This window comes from Acyrthosiphon pisum, unplaced genomic scaffold (assembly GCF_005508785.2).
Source record: "Acyrthosiphon pisum isolate AL4f unplaced genomic scaffold, pea_aphid_22Mar2018_4r6ur Scaffold_20973;HRSCAF=22682, whole genome shotgun sequence".
In the NCBI taxonomy this organism is placed as follows: Eukaryota; Metazoa; Arthropoda; class Insecta; order Hemiptera; family Aphididae; genus Acyrthosiphon; species Acyrthosiphon pisum.
In genome coordinates this window covers 23,143-32,468 of record NW_021770388.1, presented here as the reverse complement: position 1 = coordinate 32,468, position 9,326 = coordinate 23,143, and the positions used below count along the sequence as shown (strand labels likewise).

Here is a 9,326-nt window from a genome sequence, read left to right as displayed (position 1 = left end):
CATAATTTTATAAATTGATATTAGACATAACCATAAATTATATTTTTAATGATAAAATAATGCATAAGTTAAACAATTAGCCGTATCCCCCCCCCCCCCATGACAAAATCATTTTACCGCCACTGTCTTCTTTAAACACCTCTTTATAATAATTCTAAGATACATTCTCTGTATCTGGATGTAACTAAAAATAAGAAAGTTTACAAAACAATTAATCTCAGAATTTTAAAAAAAAAGTACATCAACTTATTTAATACTTACAAGCAGAGTTTTGCTATTATAAAGACGGTTGCGTACACACTTAAAAATGTGTACGAAATCAGAAAAAGCAAAAATCTTTCTACTGGAATCGAGAGGGTGAATAAAATAATTCCTGAGGTTGTCTTGGGTACCATTAATTCCAAGTTCTACCCACATTTTTTTATTTGTTGTTGCTCCGTCACAGACAATGCCTTCGACTAGTAAACCTTATAGAATTTTACAAGAAAATTGTTATAACTTTCCTCCTTTATCTCCTGTATAGTGTACATCCTTGATAACGCATCTACATTACCATTCTGAATTCCAGGCTTATATTTAATAACATAGTCATATTCCTCTAACTGTATTCTCCATCTAGCTAACTTTGATAAGGGATCCTTCAAATTGAATAACCAAGCTAATGGTCACTTAGGATTGTAAATTTCCTTCCATACAGATAAGATCTAAACCGCTTAATCCCATAAACAATAGCTAAACATTCCAATTCGGTTGTGGAATAATTAAACTCATTTGGACTTAAGGTCCTTGAAGCATAAGCAATGGGTAAATCCTTTCCTATTTCTCCCTGTGATAATATTACACCCAACGCTTTTCCACTAGCATCTGTCGTTAAAATAAATTCCTTTGTAATATCTGGGTATTGTAACACGGGTTCAGTACAAAATGCATGTTTTAATTTTCCAAAAGCTCTATCACATTCTTCACTCCAATTAAACTTCACATCCTTCTTTAATAAATTTGTTATAGGCCTAGCTATCGAACTGTAGTTTTCAATAAACTTTCTATAATATCCAGATAATCCTAGAAAATATTTTATTTGTTTTACATTCTTAGGTTCTGGGAAATCCAGTACAGCTTGTATTTTCTTTGGATCATGTCTTATCCCTGTTTCAGAGATAACATGCCCTAAATATACACATTCTCGTTTTACAAACTCAAATTTATCTGGCTCCCACTGTGCCAAATGCAGTACCAAGAACATCCCATGAACATGTATTGAGGATATGCGATGTTATTAACTAATGCATATTGATGTCATAATGATGTTAATGGGATTGCTAATGCCAGGTTGAGCAACTTTTTAAAAAGTTATTTATAAGAAGTTAGGTTATAACGTTTATATGACTGCATTATGCGATATCCGTGGGATGTCTAAAGTAGAAACTTCTATAATATGTGTATTTCTAAACATCTATATCATGTTCAATTTGAACAACCATAAGAAATCATTTTGCCTATTATATTACATCTCTAAGAAGTTAGTTCAATAACATCTTGAAGAATGTTATTAATGTTAGGGGAATATACAGTGCCATAGCCAGGGGGGACTTTGGGGCAAATGCCCCCCTCAATTTTTTTTATGAACATTGGTATCATAATGTAACAGGTTTAAACAAGCTCTACAAAAACAATAAAAAAAAATTAAACGCCCCCTCCTTCAAAAAAAAAAAAAAATGTTTTCTGCTTACAAGACTGATGAAATACAATATATAATATTATAATATAATACAATGTAATGTATAATATAGTATATATTATACTGCTATATTACTGTAGAATTACAAACCAATGAAATCATTAACAGGTAATAATTTTTATTAGAATAGCAATAAATATGAAAATTTAAATAATGGTAAAAAACATATTTATTTATTAACATACATAATAATAATAAAAATTACATGAAATAATTATAATGTATTTGATTACATCAGTATATTGTACAACTTAATACAAAAAAAAAAACCTCTTTACTAGATAAAATTAATGTATAATAATAAAAAATAAAAAAATTATTATAATATGCTTAATAATTGATGTATATTATACAACTATATATACATCATAATATAAAAAAAAAAAAAACAATTTTATTTGATAAAATAAATGTATAATAATAAAAAAAAATTATAATATACTAAATAAAGTATATTATTATAAAACTGTATAAAGTATTGATCATACTATAAATAAAAAAAAACCTCTTTACTTACTAAAAATATGTATACTAAAAAAATTATTATATACTTAATTATTAATGTATATTATACAAATATATACATCATAATATAAAAAAAAAAACAGTTTTATTTGATAAAATAAATGAAAAATAATAAAAAAAAATAAAATATACTTATAATAATGTATATTATACAATTGTATACATCATATTAATAAAAAAAACCTATCTTTACTTTACAAAATATATGCATATGTATAATATCTAATAAAAAAAAATTATAACAATATATACTTTGTCTTATAACTCTTATAATAGTAATACCTAATGAGAATAGAACGATAGTCTTTCAACATTCCACCTATCAAAACAAAAAATATTTATTTAAATATAGATACATTTTGTGACAATTTTATATAAATTTATTATATTATTTACTAAATTATTTCATTATGACTTAGAGTCATAACAACAGCTTTTTCAGTTGACAAAGGTACAAAAAAACATTTATATTTAATGTCATTAACACTTATACGCTTTAAGTCGGACTGTGATTTAATATCTACAATAACAGAGCCGATAACTGATGATTCAAATGGAACACAAAAAAAATTTGATGATTTAAAAATAAATACATTAAAAAAAATATTTCCATTTTTACATTTTGAAATATGCTTAACTGATGCAATTTCATTTGTAGTTAACATGATATAATTATTTTTGGGAACCTGTTGGGTGGATATTAAATAATTTGTATTAGTAAGTGTTATGGTTTGATAAAAAGTGCAATCTAAATCTTTATTAAAAATGTTATTATCTAGTTCACATTCCTTACCTAATTTATAAGTTTGATCAAAATTAGTATTTTCATGACCAGTGTACATATTATTTACTTTTTCTAGTATTCTATTAGTAGCTTCTTGTAATGGGAACCGTGAATGAGAAATACTTTTTTTTATAAGCCCTAAGTAATTTTCAAATTTATAAGCACTGAAATTATCTAAACAGCCATGTATTTTAGCATAAAATGGAAGATGAATTAAGCTGTGAATGTTATGGGTAACAAAATGTGACCCATAAATTATTCTAAATTCTTTAACAAAATCAATAAGTAAATTATATGCAATATCATTCTTAATTAAACATAGGCCTGGGGTAACCAACATTTTTATTGCTCCATGTAATTTAATGAAATTTAAATATAATTGTTTTTTAAGTCTTCCCTTTAATACAACAGGACCGGTAAACAATAAAAAGGTTCGGAACTCGTTGGCTTTCCAATATTCTATGTCATATAAAGACCTTGGTAACCTGACAAACTCTGATGGGAAGTAATCTTTTAAATTATTGAGCTCTATATTAACAGCATCACATTTTGCTGAGGGAATTTTTGTTGACTGTTTACCCCTCACCCAAAATTTCAGTAGACGTTTCATTGCTCCTAGACAGACAGCATGCATGTAATCGATTGGTACAGCTTTAATCATGTCAATTGGTAAACGTTCTAAAGGACAATAACCTTTGTGATACTCATCATCACTTTTAGCTCTAAAACTAGTATCTGTTCGCAATGGGGCATTATCTTCCAAAAATGTCATTCTATGTTCTCTATACTCACCCTCCACTGTACATGTATTACATCCAAAACGAGCATTATGGCCTCTGACATTAAGCAAAAAGGCCTTTGCTGGAGAATCACAAATTATTTGTTTTAAATGTATGCTTATTACTTTATTATCAAAACTTATTCCATTATTAACCAGTTCTATAGCTTCATTTAAAAACAAGTTCAAAAAATCCTCTATAGATTCTGGCTTTTTATCTGTACTAAAGTATAAACCAACGGCAAAAACTGATTTTGATAACTGAGGCACATTTGTTATTGAACAGAGTATAGGCCAAAATTGCTGTTTAGAACTATGCGCCAAAGGCAATCCATCTATATTAATACTTAAGAAGATTTCATTTATGTTTCTTAAACAATGTTTATTAAAGTTTAATATAGTAGATAACATTTTTTTTAAACCTAAGTGAATGTATGTGCCTGGATTTATATTTATTACATTGTGAGATCTAGGGGTATTCATCAAGGACCTGACATCTTTTGGTAGATCTAATCCCTCAGACCTTAATATATTTAACAAATTATTTACACTGTTTTTTGAAATATTGAAAGCTAACACCCACTGTTGGAGTTTATCTTTAATGCTAAGTTTGTTACAAGTAGTATAATTATTGTTTGATCCTAATGTATCAGTAATTGTATCTAGTTCCAATCCTATCTCTTGTGGTAGATTAGTTTCATGAGGTATAGGATTATCAGGTACAGGATTATCAGAAACAAAATTATTGTAGCTGCAGTTTTCAACAGCTGTTTCGGATGTCTTCATATTGTTAAGAATATCATTATCAGTATTTGAACAAGTTGTTATTATACGTACTTCTTTATCTGATGTTTTTGTACTATTTGTAGCAGTAGCATAGTTGAGTCTTTTAAAATGTCGAAGAGACATATTCTCAATTGTTTTGCGCTTTTTGCGAGGAATCTACAAGATAAACATTAAATATTCATAAATAATTAGGTAGGTAAATCTGTAATATTTAGAAACAACAATAAATTTATGTTTTTATAATTGTTTAACGTAGTATGTATTAAGACCTTTTTAGTATTAATATTTACAGTAAAAGCTTAGTTCATAATATTTCTATCAGCAACAATATTGTTTTATTATAACACGATAAAATAGTTACATCATTGTAGTGGCAGTTATGTTGGGGAATGAGAAGCAATGGACTGAATTTAAAAACAGGAAACAAATATCTCCTCCAAATAAAAAAAATATTTACAATATAGATAGGTACTGTTACATACTGTATAATATATCATACTCTGTTGGGGCTTGTATCACTTAAGCCAAAGTTTAACATACCTGAAGCCATTTTTTCATTCTTCAGGCGTTGAGCCCCATGCCTAAACCAATCTTTAACAGCTTGCTCGAATGTATGTTCATCGTTTTTATATAATTCATACGAAGTTTCTAAGAACACAATTAACAAGTATATTTAAATTGGTATATTTAATATAGGTTTAAAAAATTGTAATATCATTATACTTTTCATAGCTTTCATTATTTGATGATCGACTAGCCTAAAATTATTCTTTTGCCCCGTCCAAGAGCATAATGTAGCCAGTTTATTTGAGAACAATTTTGGAAGCACTCACTTTATGTATTGTTTGGTGTCAGAGCCACCAATAGAATTAATGAAGTTATTCTGAAATTAAATTTACAGTAATAAGAAACTAATTATATATAACCAAGTAAATGTGTTTACCAATTTTGAAATGTTCTCATCATTTTTTAATAATGCATCCATATTGATAAGGGATTCTAAATCGTTCATAGGAAAATATTTTAAAAATGTAGAATCTAAAGAAGAGGCTTGGATATTTGAATTAGGATTTCTTTTAATGTAATCTATCACGATATCTAATTTTTTGTCAATTCTAGTAAAAAACATGTTTGTTACATTAAGTAATTGATCCATTTTACCAGAGTCTAATTCATGATTATCCAATTCTAAATCATAAAAATCTTTTAAAAAAATAATTAAAATACAAAGGTATATTATGTTAAACGCAATTTTAATATACTATATATAAATTAAAACTTTATAGGTAATACCATTTATTTAATTGTATATGTTACAAATACATTGTTTTCAAAAGAATAAGTTTAATTTATATACCTATACATAGTATATTACATAATATATTACCTGCAGGAATGTTTAATAAATCAAAGTGTGACGCAAAACTCTTTGTACCTGAAATTAAAAATAAAATATAAAATAATCATAGATTGACCAATAACATTGATTAATAAATCCAAGAAAATTGAATAGGATCAGATTTAAATACCTGTTGTATCAATTGTATTCAATTCAGTTCTAGTATTCAACATAGAAGTAGAATTTGAAACTGCTAAACAAAAATTATGAATTATAATAAAATATTAAAATGTATTATTTTATTATATAATATAAATATTATATTTAGTATTACAGTATATTCTAAGAATTTAAATACCTAAACTACATAAATTAAAGACTATAATTTTTAATGTATAATAATATTGCATTTCATAAATATTGTACCTACACAATTATGTTACACATACATAAATACATTGTTTTTAAAATAATAAGTTTAATTTATTTTCCTATATAATATAATATATTACATGATATATTACCTGCAGGAATGTTTGATAAATCAAAGTTTGACGTAAAACTCTTTGTAACTGAAATTAAAAATAAAATATAAAACAATCATTGATTTACAAATAACATTGATTGATAAATCCAAAAAATATAATAGGATGGATCAGATTTAAATACCTGGTGTGTCAATAATTGTGTTCAATTCATTTCCAGTATTAACCAAAGAAGCAGAATTTGAAACGGCTAAAAAAAAAATTATAATCATTAATTTAATATAATATTAGTATTAGAGAATATTCTAAGAATTATAATTATTCAACAACTCACAAGGAATATGATACATATTATTATTGTCAATTACAGAATTGGCGTCCATGTCATACATTGTTTTCAATGGAGCTAACAGAAAATTGAAACAAATTATAAAGGAAAACATACATTGGAACATTATATAAAATTATATACAAAATAGGTAGGTAATAGAAAAAAGTTTAACTGTACATACATGATACCGAGCATTCAACTGCACATTCAGTATTGTAAGTCGGAATTAGTTGGTGGTTTTCATTTGGTTTTTTTTTCTTTAATATTTGAATACATTCATCGTCGCTGCTAGTACCTTGAAAAAATAAAAAATAAATAATATTATTAAAAAAAGTAGGAATCCTACATGGAAAAAAAAGTTTGGGTACCATTTGGGGGAAGCATGGGGTGCAATCATTGCTCATACCCACCTAGTTTTAATATTTCCTCAGAGGCCCAGGGAAAAAAATACAATGCTTAGGCCCAACTTAAACATACTGAAATATAGTTCCATTGAAAAAACTAAAATTGTAATAATCTATAGGTAGGTATATGTTTTAAGATGTTAAATTAAACTTACTATCATTATTATTGTTCGGTAAATCTTCACCGTTATCACTCTGCGATTCAGCTTCTGATGTAAGGAATAACTCTAATTCTTTTGCAGCAGCATCTTGGTATGAGACTAATTATAGTAAATAATAAATATAAACTAATAGGTACGTAACAATCAATTAAGGACTTACAAGTTTATATTGATAAAATTATAAATTAAAAAAAATAAGTTAATCAATTATTAAAATTAATTATTTACCAAACTGGCTAATAAGCTTTACTGTATGAGTAGTCCATTTGGAAGAGGGCTTGGCACCCTTTCATTATTATCATGGAAGTTACTCGGTAATCAGGCCATAAACATTTTAATTGATTACTTTTACCTTTTTTTAACCAATTAATTGGAATTATCGAGTATTTATTTTCTGGTTCGAAAAATCCTATTATGTACTGAAATAATATTATAACAATTAACAAATAACATAATTTATACAAAAAAAAGCCAATATGATGCATGTCAGTAAAATCAAAATATATAATATAATATTGATGCAACATCGATACCTAATACATATTAAATATATTACATATTTCTTACTATATATAAATAATATTAGTTACAATCTATAGATGCTGATAGAAATATTATAATAAGTTTTATCAAAAACTATAATTGGCAAGTATTTATATAAAACTTTAAAATATGTCAAATCATGAATTACCTTTGTTTCCTTATTTATTTGGTCCATATTTAGTAACGTTTTGATACTTAAAATTTGATGTTCAATCTAAAATATAAGTATTTAATATGAAATGTGCTATAAAATATATAATATTATATGTACTACAGTGGCACGCACCCCCCCGAGTCAGCCCCCCACGGACTAGAGTATGTTTTTTTTATTCATGTAAATTGTAAAGTTACCCTGAGATAGGGTCTTCTCATAGATAGTCATCTAAACGTATTGTTAATATTATATAGTACACATTTTTGAAATTAGAAATAATAGATACCTAATATAAATTAAATTAATTATAAATCAAACAATAGATAATAATATTACAATTTTTAACAAAATAAACCATAGTTTAGCAGAATATAATATTAGTGAACATTGTCCTAGCTAGGTTTAAAAACAATTGTGCCTTAGGATTGATAATATTTTTCAACTGCTATTATAACAACTATTATGAGGAACCTTGTATTAAATTTTCAAGCTTTTTGTCTCGTTCAAAAACATTATATTAACATTCATAGACAAAAAACAAAAAAACTTGAAAATTTGAAATATCCATAAATTGCTCAAAACAAATAAAAATTCAAAATTGATTAATTTTATATTAATTAAGGGACCTGTTTTTTTTGCTCAAAACATTTAGAGTGAACCGATTTCGATAATGTTTTTTCTTTAAAAAGAAACACTTCTTATTGGGCACGATGGACTTGGATTTTCAAAATGCTATATTCTAAACCATCCAATATGAATATGACCTATTTTCACAAGCTTTGGTTTTGGTTATTATGTTCGTTTTAAGCAACGAAATTAAAAATCAAAGTCATATGCGCCATGAAGAAAATTATCATCTTACTAACAAAAAAAAAAATCATCGAGTCAGACCACTCTACCATACGTGAGGGTTTTTTCGTGTAAAGCGTGTTTTGAGCAAAAAATTATGCTTTTTATTTTTGGTTGGCGGTGCCGTTGACATGTGCGCACATGTAGTGCGTGCGTAGATAGCAGGTAGGTACCCACAAACAATCACACTCACACTAATCATCATTGACGACTAACTTAAATGGCATTGGCGGCAGCAACGAAATTGCATATTGCCTAAATATTGTTTCTTATTGAAGTCACGTGAGGCCCATTAAAAAAATAATTTATTGAACCACTCCCCCCTCCTAACAGGTATAAATCCTGGTTGCGCCACTGATGTACCTACTATAAAAGTGAATATGAATATGATGTAATAAGTGTATACTTACATGATGACAGATTTGAACTTTCAAAAGTTGTATAAGTTG

General features: G+C 26.7%; 2 long non-coding RNA genes across 3 annotated transcripts; both read right to left on the bottom strand.

The window, feature by feature from the left end:
• Positions 1–5,998: 5,998 nt before the first annotated feature.
• On the bottom strand, positions 5,999–6,576 carry LOC115034763. 2 transcript variants are annotated; one of them, XR_003840063.1, is made up of 3 exons: positions 6,475–6,576; positions 6,141–6,200; positions 5,999–6,046 (listed from the first exon to the last, which is right to left on the bottom strand). It is a non-coding gene; the product is annotated as an uncharacterized LOC115034763 (long non-coding RNA). The 2 variants fall into 2 exon arrangements; XR_003840064.1 differs by having other exon boundaries at positions 6,141–6,203; positions 6,475–6,536.
• A 204-nt stretch (positions 6,577–6,780) lies between these two features.
• LOC115034762 lies at positions 6,781–7,614 on the bottom strand. The gene is made up of 3 exons (XR_003840062.1): positions 7,560–7,614; positions 7,326–7,430; positions 6,781–7,061 (listed from the first exon to the last, which is right to left on the bottom strand). It is a non-coding gene; the product is annotated as an uncharacterized LOC115034762 (long non-coding RNA).
• Between the last annotated feature and the right edge of the window lie 1,712 nt (positions 7,615–9,326).